Genomic DNA, 11,406 nt, shown 5'->3' with positions numbered 1-11,406 from the left:
GTAGAAGATACTGGGAGGCGGTGAAAGCGACGAGTCCCGAATCCCCTTTCTCTCGCTTTGTGGGCAACTGCCCTATTCAAAGAGAGGAGAGGCGGGTGACGGTCTCAATGCGGAACCCACACACCCCAGGCACGGACATCTCGACCTTCCTGAAGCGCTTCTGCACCGTGGTGAGGGAGCCCACTCGCATCCTGAACTCCCTCGGATACTGGACCTGCAAGTGGTCTGTGGTCGTCAGACTGAACAAGAACCTTGCTTCTCCAGACGGACTACAGCACCTGCCACCGACATTTTCCTTGGGCAACTCCACAGGACTTATCTTCTACCCGGACATGCCGCAGACCTGCAGGAGATGTGGTAAGATGGGCCACGAGGGCAAGGACTGTAAGGAGGATGCCTGCAGGTTTTGCCGTGTGACAGGTCACACGACCAAGGACTGCCCCAAGAGCAAGACCTGCAACCTCTGCGGATTGGCAGCCCACAGCTACAAGGACTGCCCCCAGAGGGAGAGACCATGGGCATCTCTGGCAGAGAGAGCACCGAAGCCAGCCCCAGCTCCGGAGCCAGCAGCACGGATGGCCAAGCCGACCAAGGAGGGTAAGAAGGTGAAAGCCACCACCCCTGCCCCGTCCCGCCCCTGCCGCTCCTGCCCCTCCTGCCCCATCTCCTGCCCCATCCCGTCCTGCCCCTCGTACCCCACCCCAGCCCACCCCTGCCCCGTCCCCCCGGCCCGGCCCACCCCTGCTCCGCCCTCCCCTGCCCGGGCACTCTCTCCTGCCCCCCGCCCCACCCAGCCTCCTTTCTCTCCTGGCCCAGCAGCACCTAACCCCCCTCCAGCTGCTGGTGCCCGCCCTTCGGAGGGCTTTCCTGTGCTTCCTCCCCCAGGTACCATACAGAGGAAGAGGAAAGGAAGGGACAACGCATCAGATGAGTCCCACAAAAGAAAGATTGTCGAGACCTGCGAGACCCCTCAAGCTTCAGATGAGGAGGAGGAGATGGAGCAGGTCTGCGAGAGCCTTCAAGCTTCAGAAGGAGAGGAGGAGATGGTGCAGGCCCAAGTGGAACAGGTCCAAGCAGAGCCAGTCCAAGCTCAATCTATGGAGGAGCTGCTGCAGGACCCAGAGGTCAAGAAAATCCTGGACACTCCGGCCAACACGGTCTACGACGAGTTCTTGGAAGGGCGCTATGAGAAGCCACAGGAGCCGACAGGCGCCAGAGAAGAGGACCCGCCCGACCAAAGTGGTAACTAGTATCTGAACTAACCTCTCTTTTTATTCCCATGGCTGATCTCAACATCTTCTGCATTAATGTGAGGAGTATTAGAGCTTGGTTTAGATTTCAGACTATCCTTACGTTCTTAGATTCTCAGAGGTGTGATGTTTACATGCTGCAGGAATGTGCTTTGTCTGCTTCTAGGTCTTACAACCATCTGGCCAGGCGGTGGTCTCACGGCCCTTCCTACTGGTCTGGTGGGGGTGACAGTAGGTCTGCGGGGGTGGCCATCCTGATCAGGGGATGTAACTTTGCACTTGATTCCGTCCGGGAGCTCGTCTGTGGCAGACTTCTGGTCGCAGACGGTTCCTGGGTGGGTGAGCCCGTGCGGCTCATCAACGTGTATGCCTCCCCTGAGAAGAATGTCCGACTGGAGGTTCTCCAGGCCCTGCGGGCTGAACTCGCCACCACTAGGGCAGTGGTCTTGGGTGGTGACTTCAACTGCCACATTGAGGTGGACGGGCGGAGTTCTGGCACATCCGCCAACCTGGACGTGATGTCTAAACTGCTGATTGAGATGGTGACAGAGGCATCCTTGCAGGACGTTGTTGGGTCCATCGGGAACGGCTCCGTAAACTATACATGGAGCCGCCCCGATGGCTCGCTCCATTCTCGGATAGACTTCATCTTCACTTCAAGAGCAGTCAGAAAGGTGTCGTAATCTATGGTCCCCTGCTTCTTCTCTGACCACAGTGCCATTCGATTCCGGGGGACTCTGGGCCATGGATTCCCACCTGGCCCAGGCTCTTGGAAGTTGAATTGTGCCCTGTTGGAGCAGAGGGAGGTCATGGAGGAACTTAGGGATGCGTACCTTGTATGGCGTAATGACAAATGTCTGTTTAACTGCATCAGCGATTGGTGGGAATATGTTAAAGTCGAATTCCGTTATTTCTTTCAGGCAAAAGGCAGACAACAGGCGTGTGCGAAGAAGTGGGACTTCAGGAAACTGCAGCGCGAGCTGCGGTCCCCGCAGGACCTGCTCCAGTGTGGCTGGGACGTCGGGGAGGAGCTGGAGGAGACCAAAAAGAGCTTGAAAAGGCACTTTGAGGAGGAATCCAAGCGAATCGTCTTTCGTTCCAAGGTGGAGAACCTGGAGAAGGGTGAGAAGTGTAACTCTTTCTTTTTCAGGAAGCTCCATGCTGGCCACACGCCCCTGACTGAGCTACGAGATGAGACCAGACACATGAGGAGGGGCAAGGAGGAGATAATGGGGGTCGTCTCCGACTTTTACGGCAACCTCTACGTCCCCAAGTCATCTGACCCCGAAGCCGCCGAGAGGTTCCTGTCAGGTATCACTAACGTGGTTGATCCCGCAGGTGCGGCGGCTATGGACGATCCCTTGACGGTGGGGGAGCTGCTCTCTGCCGCTAAATCCTTTAAGCCCGGCAGGACCCCGGGCAGTGACGGTCTCCCGGCCGAGCTCTATGTAGCGCTGGGTGACCTGATCTGTCCGGACCTGTTGGAGGTGTACGAGGAGATGGTGGTCGGGGGCAGAATGCCTACATCGTTGAGGGAAGGGATGATCACGATCTTGTATAAGCGGAAGGGGGAGAGATGTGACCTGAAAAACTGGCGTCCCATCTCTCTCCTGAACGTGGACTACAAGATCCTCGCCAAGGTGCTGGCCAACAGGCTGAAACCTGTCATGGGGCAGATTGTCCATCCGGACCAGACCTGCGGCATTCCTGGTCGCAGGATTGCTGACAGCCTTGCCCTTGTGAGAGACACGGTCCATTACATCCAGGACCATGGGGGCCGCGCCGCCCTGGTCAGCTTAGATCAGGAGAAGGCGTTTGACACGCATTCATGGACAGGGCTTTGCGCAGGCTAGGTCTGGGGAAGATGTTTTGCTCTTTTGTTAACGTCATGTATTTTGATATTTACAGCACGGTGTTGGTGAATGGCTGGAAGACTAACCCCTTTCCCATCCTTTCCGGGGTTAGACAAGGCTGCCCTCTTTCACCTCTTCTTTTTGTTTGTGTTATAGAGCTCTTCGCTGAGACTATCCGGCAGAATGGAGAGATCATAGGGATCTCCGCACCAGGACCATATCGCTACGAGGTCAAGTGCTCGCTCTACATGGACGACGTGACCGTCTTCTGCGCTGACCAGCGTTGGGTGACTGCACTTGTCCAGACCTGCGAGGACTTCGGCAGAGCTTCGGGGGCAAAAGTCAACTGCGGGAAGTCGGAGGCCATGCTCTTCGGGGAATGGCACCTGGCTTCTTCTGCCCCCTTCCCCTTTACTGTTAAGCCGGACTTCATTCAAATTCTTGGAGTCTGGTTTGGGAAGGAAGGAGCGGCCCTTAAGTCTTGGCAAGACCGACTAGGAAAGATGAACTCGAAGATCGGACTGTGGAGCTCCAGAAAGCTCTCGATTGAAGGCAAGGCTCTCGATTGAAGCTAAGGACTTGACCGAGCTGGTTCCAGGAGGAGGAAACATCTTTTCACGTGTTTTGGCAGTGCCCCTTTGCACAGGGTCTGTTGGACGCCCTGGAACATGAACTCAGAGACTCTGTACCCAGGAGCTGCCTATCGTACCATTCGGTGCTTTACGGTCTGTTCCCTGGGACCCACGACGTGGAGGCCATCCAGGAGGCCTGGCACCTTATAAACTGTTTTAAGGACGCAGTGTGGCTTGCCAGGAACCGCCTCGTGATCAACAGGGAAAACATGTCCGTCCGGGACTGCCACAGGTTCATCAAGAGCCTGCTTAGAGACTATTCCATCTTGGACAGCCCGGCCGTTGATGAGGAAGAAGAGGAGTGAAGACCCCTCTCCTTCTACCATGTCTCCCTGAAGATACAGCCCAGCAGTTTGGCCCTGTGATCTGCCCCCCTCCCCACATAGTCGCCCACACCCCTACCCCGATCACAGATTGTATTGTTTTGTTGTTCGATCTCTTGTGCTTTTTATTACAGGATTGAGCGGAGTGTTAGAGTAGCATGGTGTGCGATGTATAGCTTAGGGAACCTTTGCTGTGTATTGTACTGTCATGCTTTGTGTGACTGTAATTTATTGTATGACTTGTAATGACTGAACGGACAATAAAGCTCTTTCAATCACCCGAAACAGCTGTCTGCAGATGGGTCGAAACTTCCCTTTTGGGGAGTAGTCTGGCTTGGCATATATCCCGTTCAGCTTTTTATATTCCTTAACAGGAGCTAAGCTGATACCAGGGAACACTACCTGAAAAGGTTGTGTAATGAGCTGCTTTGCATATTCCCCTACCCAGAATGCCTGCGGAGTGCTAAATGGCCTAACCTGAATCTCTGTTACACCTGAAGAGGTGTCCTCTCCCTGAGAAAAGTACTGACCCCTTTTAAAGCCTCAGGCCTCTCACCACAGCCAAGCCAGATCACCCTGCTCTGTACTGACGAGGGGCAAAAACCCCGAAACAGCTGTCTGCAGATGGGTCGAAACTTCCCTTTTGGGGAGTAGTCTGGCTTGGCATATATCCCATTCAGCTTTTTATATTCCTTAGCAGGAGCTAAGCTGATACCAGGGAACACTACCTGAAAAGGTTGTGTAATGAGCTGCTTTGCATATTCCCCTACCCAGAATGCCTGCGGAGTGCTAAATGGCCTAACCTGAATCTCCGTTACACCTGAAGAGGTGTCCTCTCCCTGAGGAAAGTACTCACCATATATATATATATATATATATATATATATATATATTCAAAAGCAATGCAGGAATACCTCACCATTAAATGTCCGGTGCCCGTGCCCCAACTCAATCAAAGTCCACGTAATAGAACAACAATGGCGCAGCACACCAGAATGCAGAAAATTGTGAAATTTATTCCTTCATGTCAACAAACAAGCAACGTTTCAGCTCCTCAATGAAGCTTTTTCAAGCATGCTTGGAAGGAATGAAGGAATACATTTCACAATTTTCTGCATTTTGGAGTGCTGTTCCATTGTTCTTCCATATATATATGGAAGTACCTAATGCTGACCATGTACAGGGTGGGCTGTTTATATGGATACACCTTAATAAAATGGGAATGGTTGGTGATATTAACTTCCTGTTTGTGGCACATTAGTATATGTGAGGGGGAAGTTTTCAAGATGGGTGGTGATCATGGCGGCCATTTTGAAGTCGGCCATTTTGAATCCAACTTTTGTTTTTTCAATAGGAAGAGGGTCATGTGAAACATGAAACTTATTGGGAATTTCAAAAGAAAAACTATGATGTGCTTGGTTTTAACTTAACTTTATTCTTTCATGAGTTATTTACAAGTTTCTGATCACTTATAAAATGCTGCCCATTGTGTTGGATTGTCAATGCTACCCTCTTCTCCCACTCTTCACACACTGATAGCAACACCGCAGGAGAAATGCTAGCACAGGCTTCCAGTATCCGTCGTTTCAGGTGCTGCACATCTCTTATCTTCACAGCATAGACAATTGCCTTCAGATGACCCCAAAGATAAAAGTCTAAGGTCCATTCAACTGGCCCACGACGACCAATCGGGTTTCCAGGAAACTGTTCATCTAGGAATGCTCGGACCTGGCACGTTCCCTGAGTTTTTCCAGCAAAATGGTGCACCACCACATTATGGGTGTCAGGTCAGAGCATTCCTAGATGAACAGTTTCCTGGAAAGTGGATTGGTCATCGTGGGCCAGTTGAATGGCCCCCAAGGTCTCCCGATCTGACCCCCTTAGACTTTAATCTTTGGGGTCATCTGAAGGCAATTGTCTATGCTGTGAAGATACAAGATGTGCGGCACCTGAAACTGAAGATACTGGAAGCCTGTGCTAGCATTTCTATTGCAGTGTTGCTATGAGTGTGTGAAGAGTGGGAGAAGAGTGTTGCATTGACAATCCAACACAATGGGCAGCACATTGAACACATTTTATAAGTGGTCAGAAACTTGTACATAACTCATGAAAGAATAAAGTTATGTTAAAACCAAGCACATCATTGTTTTTCTTGTGAAATTCCCTGTAAGTTTGATGTGTCACATGACCCTCTTCCTATTGAAAAAACAAAAGTTGGATTCAAAATGGCTGACTTCAAAATGACCACCATGGTCACCACCCATCTTGAAAAGTTTCCCCCCTCACATGTACTAATGTGCCACAAACAGGACGTTAATATCACCAACCAATCCCATTTTATTAAGGTGTGTCCATATTAATGACCCACCCTGTCTATACATATATATATATATATATATATATATATATATATATATATATACATATAGCTGACTATAAAGTTTTTCTCTATCTCATGTAAAAGGAGTAAAATCAATTGAGAAAATTTAAGACCCACCATATAACATTTTTAATACTGTGACTCTGCTTAGCTGCATAAATTTACCCTCTCAAGTCAGTGCCAGTAATCACATGTCTCGTGCTAGAACTCAATTACAGCTATTTCTATTAATCAGATCTATGATTCTATCTGAGCAGTCGACCTTGTTGCATATTAGAGACTTCTGAATGTGTTTAGATGTCAATCTTTACCAGACAGGATCCATATAAAGGAATGTTAACTAACTTATCAAAACTAAGGAAAATATACTGAATGTTTTGATGGTCAGATTTAGCCAAGGATTGATTTCAATGCAGTTTTGACCCAAAAACTTTCCAACCATCTGACATTGTTTTTAGTGTCGCGACCCACTCTCTAAAAGCATGCCCTGCATCAATATAGTATATGCAAGAGGATATAACTACTGTAACCAATCTCTTCCCTGTCCGTCTTGATGCACAAACATTCATGCTTTCTTATAGCTCTTCTTTTGATGTTGAACAACTGGAATTAGCGTGCGGAAAGCGAGGTGGGTGAAAAGTGTGGTACAACTCAATTCTCTATAAAAACAGGAGATAAAAACAATAGTGAATAGTCATATGTTCAAACAAACAAAACCATATACAGTTAGGTTATAGTAAAAATCAACGTAATAGGTAAACATTAAAATTATTCCGGGAAAAGAAAAAAAAACTATTCAAATCAACTGGTGCCAGAAAGTTTACAGATTTGTAAATAGCCTCTATGTAAAAAAATGAAGCCTTCTAGTCTTTGTCAACTACTGTATGCCCTGGAGAAAGTCTTTTAGTTCTTTTCGATCTGACATGGTGCTTCCTACTTACGCCAAATGTCCAATTTTGAATAGGACAGTCCTGTCTTTTTATTTTTTACTTTTTATTGTGAGACAGACTTTCTTTTTATAAAAAAAAAAAAGATTTTGTCACATCTTTTTTAAAATGGGACACAATTGAAATTTCTGTGGTTTGCGGTTTTTGGGCCACAGCAGGTGCTAATGACTGTTCTTAAAGTTGCCATGACCCGAGGCTGCCTGATCTTAAAGTGGCAACCAATGCTGCGGCCATTTTAAATCAGTGATCTCAATTTCCTGTTTTTGTCTAAAGGAAATAAAGTCAGCCTATCCTTACTGCCCCCTCTGTCTGTGTCAGGAACTGTCTAGAACAGGGAAGGTTTTTTTTGGGGGGTTGCTCCTGCTTTGGACAGTTCCTGACGTGGCCAGAAGTGTCAGCAGAGAGCACTGTGTCAGATTAGAAAGGACTAGTGGTATTTCCCACTTCAGTGAGTCCTGCAGTCTGACTGGTGCTGGTCTTTTAAATGTATTGTATTGTATGGATATGTTTGTTTAACCTCTTAAGGACCCAGGATGTATGGGTACGTCCTGAGTCCCGGTCCTGCGATATAACGCGGCGGGCCCGACGTCATAGTGAAGCCGGGACCCGCCGCTAATAGCGCGCGGCACTGATCGCGGTGGCACGCGCTATTAACCCTTTAGCCGCACACTCAAAGCTGAGCCGCGCGGCAAAAAACGAAAGTAAAAGTACCCGGCAAGCTCAGGGAGCAGTTCGGGATCGCCACGGTATAATCGCGGCATCCCGAACAGCTGTAGCACAGGAGGAGGTCTTCTTACCTTCTCCTGCGCTGTCCGATCGCCGAATGAATGCTTCAAGCCTGAGATCCAGGCTTGAGCATTCAATCGCAGAAAACACTGATTGATCCATTCCTATGGAGATGCATCAATCAGTGTTTAAGATCAGTTAATGCAATGTTATAGCCCCCTATAATATTGCATAAGAAAAGTGTATAAAAATCATTAACCCTTTCAATTATCCCTTCCCCTAATAAAAGTTTGAATCACCCGGCATTTCCAAGAATAAAAAAAACACAGTGTAAATAAAAATAAACATATGTGGTATCGCGGCATGCGGAAATGTTCGAATTATAAAAATATATTGCTTTTTAAACCGCACGATCAATGGCGTACGCTCCAAAAAAAATTCCAAAGTCCGCTAAAAAACTTCAGATCATGGCACAAAAAATTTGCCCTCATAGTGCCCTGAACACAGAAAAATAAAAAAGTTATAGGGGTCAGAAGATGACCATTTTAAACGTATAAATTTTCTTGCATGCATTCATGATTTTTTTCTGAAGTAATACAAAATCAAACCTATACAAGTAGGGTATCATTTTAACCCGTTTCACCGTAGATTTTTGGGTAAAATGACTAACATCATTACAAAGTAGAATTAGTGACGCAAAAAAATAAGCTATCATATAGAATTTCAGGTGAAAATTTTAAAGAGTTATGATTTTTTAAAGTTAAGGAGGAAAAATTTAAAATGAAAAAACGGAAAAAGCCTGGGTCCTTAAGGGGTTAATGAAGCTGATGTCTTGCATTGCAACATGTGTCTCAGTGTCAATTGTTGGGGGTTCATTGTATCTAGATTAGAAAGAACCACACAATTTCCTACAAGGCATACAGCAGCTGAGAAGTACTGGAAAAGGTGGATTATTTTTAATAGAAATAATTTACAAATCAGTACAACTTTCAGTTTTTGTTTTCCAGAATGCCACTCTAAGTAATTATCATTACTCCACCTTCCTAATGTATATATATATAGAAAGCCCTTTCTTACATTTTAATAAGTTAGTTACTATTTTAATAGATTTACATATTCTGCCCAATACTTTTCTCAGTGGATGGAATAACATTTTGCATTTAACAGGTCAGTAGTGGAAGTATTTAGAGACTTATAAGAAGAATGTCCTGAGTGATCTGGATGTGTGTCACATCTTTGCAGATTAAGGACAAGTATCATTACATTCATATTTCAGATGCTATGATACAAGCTACATAACTCTGAAAGTACTGTACATTATAACGCATGAGCAATAAGGTATTTTTGTTTTGTTTTTAGTAACCTGAGTACTTAATTATTAAACCTGTTGGTGCCCAGAGATCAAAGTGCCTTTATAGAGCCAATGTAAACATGAACTCACATCCTGTTAACACTCTTTATAATAGACTGATCATAGCATGTCCCCATGGCATAGGGTGCCTTGTAGCTGTACTGTTGTGTCACATGTCTGCATTCTATCATTCCTTGTGCCTAACCACATCTGAATTTATCTTATTCATCCAGCAGGACCAGACTTCCCTGGCATTAACTTTACCCATTTAAGGGTAACCGTCTCTGTCATTTCAGCTCTAGTTGATACTGCTCTTCCTAATGTTTGGTTAGTATTTGGGGGGTGGCAATGCAGTTAGGGTATGACAAATAGTGGTTGTGAATTCTATAATCAGGAAGACAGATTAAATTGAACCAAATGGATTGTTGTCTGTTTGGTGCCAAGGCTCTGAACCTAACTACACATGCAGGACCCTGGCACCAAGAAGACAACAATCCTCCCGAATAAATAACTTGGAGTGGCTGGTCATGACCCAGCTGTCATGATTTTTGTACCAATAACAGAACAAACGTTGAAAAGACGATTCCTTAAAAATTATTCTAACCCGTTTCTGCTGCAGCTAATTTCATTTGTTGCTTATTTTATTGGGTTACATGGTACGTTTTAATCGCTTCTAAGCCATCTTTTGTGGAATGTGAGGTAACCTATAAAATGGAATACTGACATTGTTTTTTTGTTCTTTTTATACAGTGTTTACTTTGTATTTTAGAATTTGAAATATACACCAATTGGTCACAATAATAAAACCACCTACCTGTTATTGTGTAGGTCCCCCTGGTGCTGCCAAAACTGTTCTGTCCCATTGAAGCTTGAACTTCACAAGGCCTCTGATGGTGACCTCTGGTATCTGCCACTTAGACACTGTAGCAGATCATGTAAGTCCTGAAAGTTGTGAAGCTAGCCTTCGTGCATCATACTTTTTTTTCTACGACATGCCAGATCTAGGGGAATTTGGAGGCCAAGTCAACACCTTGAACTCTTTGTCATGTTCCTCAAACCATTCTTATGAACTAGCCTTCACTACCCTCTTCACATGTATATGTGCTTTCAACATCCATGGCTTTATTGCTGAATTAATAGTTATCCTTTCTTAGACCACTTTTGTTTGGTATTAACCCATTTATGCTGAGAACACTACACAAGTCCTGCCATGTTAGGAGATGGTCTGACACAGTCATATAGGCATCATGATCTAGCCCTTGTAAATGTAGCTCAGATACTTACACTTGCCCACATTTCTTGCTTCCAACAAATCAACATAAATAACTGACTTCGCTTGCTGCCAAATATATGCCACCACTTGATGGGCACTATTGTCACAAGATAACAATATTATTCACTTAGTTTGTCACTGGTTTAATATTATGGAGGATTTGTGTATGGTAGATTTTTTTATCTATTTTTTTGCTGTTGATACCATATTCTATAGTTTACTCTCATATATCCTTCATGATTATTTTATTTTTGTTCTGTTTGTTGTCTATACCCTTTGTTTCAAAATGTTAAGGTCTCCATTTACCTTAATCAAAAGTTGGTCAAAAGTAGGACTACCTAAAGTAAATCAAGACCTCCCAACTCTTGCATGTCAGAGAGGAGGATCGGGATGTTGAATTTCATGTTGGCAGGTAACCTCTCCTCTCTCCATTAATAACACATGAATGATTGGCTGTGCCAAAAGTAAATGCATATAGGGGGATATGGAGCAATAGCTGTTGACCAAAAAGCTATTGGAGGTGTATGACCTTCTCAACTGTCCAAAGCCCCCTCTTCTTATGCACCCTGTAGTTAATAGCTGCTGCCTTTACAGTATGTCCACCATTGAATTTGTCTTGTGGATGTGTAGAGGGCATAAGAAATTGTACAGGACTTGTTCTTTAAAAATGA

The sequence above is a fragment of the Hyla sarda genome, chromosome 4 (assembly GCF_029499605.1).
Source record: "Hyla sarda isolate aHylSar1 chromosome 4, aHylSar1.hap1, whole genome shotgun sequence".
Lineage (NCBI taxonomy): Eukaryota > Metazoa > Chordata > Amphibia > Anura > Hylidae > Hyla > Hyla sarda.
This window is presented reverse-complemented; position numbering follows the sequence as displayed.